The sequence below is a fragment of the Mauremys reevesii genome, linkage group 15, assembly GCF_016161935.1.
Source record: "Mauremys reevesii isolate NIE-2019 linkage group 15, ASM1616193v1, whole genome shotgun sequence".
NCBI lineage: Eukaryota > Metazoa > Chordata > Testudines > Geoemydidae > Mauremys > Mauremys reevesii.
The window spans coordinates 18,717,710-18,723,711 of record NC_052637.1 but is presented as its reverse complement, the minus strand read 5'-3'; the positions used below and the strand labels follow the sequence as shown (position 1 = coordinate 18,723,711).

Genomic DNA, 6,002 nt, shown 5'->3' with positions numbered 1-6,002 from the left:
CATAATTACATTTGAAATTGACAACCTCTGATAAGGGCCAAATGTATGACAATCTTTTAAATAATTTCAGTAGAAGAGAAAAAATAACATCAAGTAGAACATGTTCACTGCCAAGTTTTTCAGACAGTCACATCACTGATGCGATAGCTAAGGCCCTGGAAGCAAAGTTAGCTGAAATGCTAACCCAGCTTTGGACAGCAGTAGCTTCCTTGAAAGGTGAAGAAAATATTGTCTTCCTTTCACTTTAGTCAAATAGTTCAGTTCAATCGACTAGTTTGTTGAAATTCAAGAAAGCCATTGGGAATTGACAAAACAGGCAAACTTGTTTTCCTCCCTCAATCTAGGGATAAAAACTAGGGGATAGATCTACTGGTTCATCAATCTAGAAACACGTGGAGACAAGAATGTATCATATCACTTCACTAACCATGCATCAAATTGCCTTGGTTTAAGAAATCAGTTAGTTTGAAATGCAGAACATTTTGATACAACTTCTTTCTTATGCTTCTCTTTCTAGCTCTGGCACGACCTTGCTGTGTGACCATAGAGAGGTCACTTCTTTTCTCTTTCCTTCTGTATCATGGGGGATGGAGAAAATTCTAGCAGGAGAGAGATTTGAGCAAGTCAGGCGTGTTAGGCCCCTTGTGCTCTAAAGGACAATGGGTGATTGTTGTTTGGGGCAAGAATCCCGACGGATTTGTTACTTGTCCCCCAACCAAAGCCAATAACACATCTCTGTATTTTCAGTCATGAGTTAGACATTCTCAGCACCCCTCTGTCTCCCGCAGCCCTCAGCTGTTCCTTGGATTAGGGAGGCTTGGATGGTAAGAGAACTGGAATTATTTTACTGGCTTCCTGGGTGTTACTAACCCATGAGGGTCTCAGTCTGGCCCCCAAGGCCCACACTCCCAGACACTAAACATCAGGATGGGTTGATTTCACTCAAAGTTTTTTGTAGTTGCATTTTTGAATTATTTTCCTAATGAAAGATTGATTCTCATGAAATCTTAGAGCTGGCAGATGACAGAACAAGGAGCAATGCTCTCCAGTTGCAGTGTGGAAGGCTTGGATATTAGGAAAAACTTTTTCACAAGGAGGGTGGTGATGCCTTTGAATCTGCTAGGATAGAGTCCCCTATCTTGTATTTAGAGCCTATATTTTTTCTTACCTTCTACACAGATGACAATATCTTTGAAACAAATCCACACAGAAATGAAAAACCCACGCACAGAATCTCCTCTACAGCAACTGTCTCTTGGTCCTCAGTGAGAGACGCGAGATGGAGGCTTGCTGCAGCAAGGCTACAGGGCTCTCCGAGGTTTCCCCTGCCCCGCATCCCTGTCCTGGCTGGCTGTTGGCAAGGGAGCTCTGTGAGGTCACAGACGCCTCATCATCTTTGCCCAATAGGCTGAGTTCCTGCCAAAGAACTTTGTGAAGTCACTGCCGCACCCACCTTTCCCTGGCAGGCCTGATGTCTGCCCCTGGCCAGCCCAGCTGGATGTTTGAGCTGCAGCCTGGATCACCCCACTTGCTCATTATTGATTCTGGGGACCAGCCAGGCCACCCAGTAAAACAGCAGAGTCTGTTCCGCACCCCACACTGAGCTTTTCTTAGAGGTTATGAAACAATTCGGTCTCCTAATGTGGCCTCTATTTCACAGGCTATGAAATTTCACACACTTTGCACCATATGAAGCCCAATTGCTTGTAAGTCACTAAAAGGCACCTTCCAGAATGACAGGCAGTTGTGACGTGAGGACACCAGGAAACAGAGACTCCACCTCTCCCCTGGGTAATTTGTTCCAGTGGCTAGTCTTCCTCACTGTCAAAAATGTGTGCCTACATCTCATTTGAATTTCTCTGGCTTCAGCTGGCAGCTGTTGGTTCTTGTTGTGCCTTTTTTGGCTAGATCGAATTAGCCCTGCCCCGTGAAATCCGATCTCCCCGTCCTGCTGGGAGCCCCCCAGCCAGGAGAACCCAATAGGAGCCTCCTAGCTCTTTGTCTGCCTGGCTGTGGACAGGACTTCCTCTCCGTGGGGATATCAGACGCATCTGCAGAGGCAATGCAGAAGTGAGTGCGCTGCATCAGCCAGGCATTGGGCTCAGGGCTTGGGCCTTGGCAGCTTCTGCTCCAGTCACATCTCTGGGTGCCCGGACTCAGAGCTTCTGGCCCCCTGTGGGGTCAGCCAGTGCTGGGGCACTGGGCTCAGGACTTTCATGCCCCTCCCCACTCCTGCCGGCTCTCTGTGTGCCTGGGCTCGGGGCTTCTGCCTGGCCTCTGCAGCGAGAGCTCGGGGCTTCCCTTGCAGTTCCTTCTGGGGCTCAAGGGTCCATTTCTCTGGATGCCCCAAAAATGGTAGGAGCCGAGGTGCTCCCAAGTAGTAGGTAGGAGCTGAGCTGCTGCCAACAGCAGGGACCCATCTGCACATCTGGGAACCTCCTCTAGCTTCAGAAAGGTTGCTAGCTGCTGCCCTTGGAGCCCAGGTCTGAAGGCAGCACAGAAGTGAGGGTGACAATGCTGTGACCCCCCCACAACAACCTCTGAACACCCCCATTCTCCCAGTTTGGTCGGGACCCCCATGAAATGTCAGGAGGAAACATCTGAAATGGTGACATTGGTCAATTTTAAGGCCAGAGGGTTTGTAAACTAGTCAAAGTGAGCCCTGAATTTGGTAGGGACCTGGCTATTATGGAGGCCCGAGCAGGTTTGCACTCCCAGTTCTCCTGAAAGGCCATGGAGAATTCCTGCTGCCTGAGAAACTTCCCAGAATAAGCTACCAGGACTGGGGGGAAAGGAAGGAAACCAACCAAAGCCTGAGCTAGGATGGAGAGCATTGATCCAAGCCATGTTTGAACCCCTCCACCCCCACCTGCCCGCCCACGGTGAAACGGACAGAGGGGCACTGATTTCTAGTTGTGAACTTGCTACAGACCGTGGGCTCCAGCACAAGCCGTACAGCCCATACTCTGAACTCTTGGATAAACAGCAAAGCTGGCTTTTCTGAAACCTTTCCCCCGAGTGCCCTGCATCCACTTGGGATTGTGCCCAGCAGAGGCTGGTGGAGGGGAGGGGAAGGGAGAGGAGGCCATGCAAATGTTGTGGCATCTGCACTACCCCGCAGACACACACACAGCAATGTAGGGCGTAATATCCAGGATAGTAAATTATTTGGCCATAACTTACAAAATCCTCAGTGTTAAAAGGACAATTTCTCTAGAAAACAATGGGATGGAGGGGTTAGAGAGTTGCAGAAACCACCTGGACTTCCAGTCTCTGGCCAGCCACATCCCCCTCTCCAGAGTTTTCACTATTATCATCTCCAAACTTGTCCTCCTGATCTAATGTGAGGTCACATCCTGGCCTTTAGGGACATTGGCAGGATCTTCCCTGTTCCCAGTTGCAGCATCACCCTCGTTATCCTGCCTGATAAGGATCCCGCCAGGGCTCAGCTAAATGGCATGTGTCATGACAAGCTCTTTGCTGAGGGCCCTTGACAGCGCTCAATCGAGATCTGAATAGGACGGGCACGTGCAGGTGCATTACCTGACTTTCTACTGGACTCCTGGACCCTCTCATGCTTCTGCTGCAAATGTTCCTTCTCGCTCAGCGCTCAGCAGCAGAATGCTCCTTGCCATTTGGCTGTGCAACATTCAGACGTCTAGTCCTGCTGCTCTGAAAGAAACCATCTTCACAGCTCTAATTCTGGCAGATATTGATTACAATCTTGCCGTGCTTCTCTAAGTGTATTTGCGATTGGATGTGCTTCTTGCTAGGGGGGATTTTCAGATACATGAACTGCATGAAACAGAGGGAAAGACAAAGAGAAGCATCAATATGTCTAAGAACTTGAACAATATTTGAAGACCATATATTGGTGTCTCACTACCTCCTGCTGCCAGGAGACGCAACTGGTATTATAATGACACACACACCCTGCCTGTGCCTGACCTAAGATTCAGGAGGGATAGCTTAGTGGTTTGAGCATTGGCCTGCAGGGTTGCATTGTGAGCTCACTCCTTGAGGGGGCTGTTTGGGGCAAAATTCTATCTGAGGATTGGTCCTGCTTTGACTAGCAGGTTGGACCAGATGACCTCTTGAGGTCCCTTCCAACCCTAATATTCTATGAATTCTGTTTTCTCATGTTGGCAGAACAAATAAACCCCACCTCCCATTACACAATCCATTTGAGTTCAAGAAAGAGATCTCTATCTTGCAACAAGTTTCAACATTACAAGGAAAAGACTAAGGTGAGTGGTCTATTTTTCTTTCAGTTCTAATACTGAAGGAGATCTCCAGAATCCATTCTGTCTACCAAGAGAAAAGATTGTTTTGCTGTTCTCGAAGTGCTGATGCTTTTGACCCCAAGATGTTGTCTTCATTTTCTCTCACAAAATAACTTGCAGTGTAATGGGACCAACTGCCTAAACTACCCTGAACGCTGCATGTCAGAGTTTGGGAATATCAGGATAGATCATCACCTGGCATCAGTTGTTACAGATCCATCAGCATCAGCAGAGCTACAGTGATTTATACCAACCGAGTGTCTGGTCCATTGTGCTGTACTGAGTTAAAAGATTTCATACGCTGTGCAAATCAAGATGAAAATAGTCTGTTTAAAATTACCCCTTGGTTTCAAATAATCTTGTTTAATGGAGGGGTTTTTGTTTTTTTCCCCTAAAAATGTGCTTCATTTATTTGAATATCAAACAGCTTCATTTAAAATTTCCCAGAGTGGGTTTTGTGCTGGTGAAATATTCCCAGTCGACAGCCCTGGAGAGAGAAGATTGTGAAAAAAGACATTACAGTATGGAATGGGCTTCCCCAGTGCACCATTCTCTGTCCCCATGGAAGGTCTCGTGGGTTTGGGGTGGATACACACCGATAATGGAATGAAATCTCTCTTGCATAGTTGAGTTTCCTTCTTAGTTTGAAGCACAAGAAGGAACAGGAACATCAGGACCCACCTAGCTTCCAAGGGAACCATCTTTCTTGATGCTGTTTGACCTGCAATTCATTGTGGCCCTTTAGGTGGAGATCAGTGGGTATTCTCTAGGAAGCTGCTTTATGACTCTACTAAAGAACTATCTTCTGAGAAGGACAGGCTGGTCCTCCCACTGTCTCCACTCACTCACGGTAAATTATAGAGATTTGTAGCCGTAGGTTGTACAGGATGATAAGATACTGCATGTGAGCATGGGAGAGAGGGAGATATTTACTTAGTATTCATTAGGGTCCTTTCCTTTGGAGGTGGAAGCTTTTCCAAACTAACTTGCTGCCTCTGCTTCCCCACTGCAGAACTCCAGTTTTCGGCTGTGCAAGAAGCCAGAGCAGGCATGAGGGTCTCACCCATAGTTTTAATTCAGCTCCCGCTGCTTAACTTTGCTCTTCATTCATATCTCCTCAGTTAATATACAGTGAACCAGTGTGAACATAATCTTATTGATTTCAACAAGAATGCTGGTTATTTAACTTATCAGAGTTTATTCCTAGTTTGTGGTTTTAACGGACTTCTTATAAACAGCATAGCTCCTGGTTTAATTATGGAAAGGTGCTAGAGTGCTAATATGAGGCTTAAATCTACCACTTCAAGCACCCCCCTGCCATAGATCAGGTGGCTGTGGTGACACCTGGCCTTTTAGTTTCATAAGAAGAAAGTTATATTTGCAATTGCCGACTTTGCATTGTTTGTGGTTGGCATTTCTAAAATGCTGACTTGGAAAAAAAAACGTGCAATTGTCAATTGCTTTGAAGCAAGCAGCCTTTGGAAATTCCACAATGCTCACCTCCTTCTTTTTAAAGTAATTCTTTTTCTCTGCCATTGTCTTTTAGTTCAGTTTCTCTAAATAGCTACAGTATTAGTGTGATTCACTTAGAGATGAGATGTTTTCACTTTACTAGCAATTGTGGCTCTTTCTACCTGAAAATGATTCTTGAATTAATTTCTTTTCGATCCCACATTACATCACAGTTAGGAGGGAACACGGCATTTGAAAGTATTCTGG

The 6,002-nt window shown here is 46.4% G+C and overlaps 1 protein-coding gene across 1 annotated transcript in view; it reads right to left on the bottom strand.

The window, feature by feature from the left end:
* Positions 1-6,002, bottom strand: part of DHRS7C (dehydrogenase/reductase 7C) — a 445,910-nt gene that overhangs the window by 324,018 nt on the left and 115,890 nt on the right. The gene's annotated exons all lie outside the window — the stretch shown is intronic.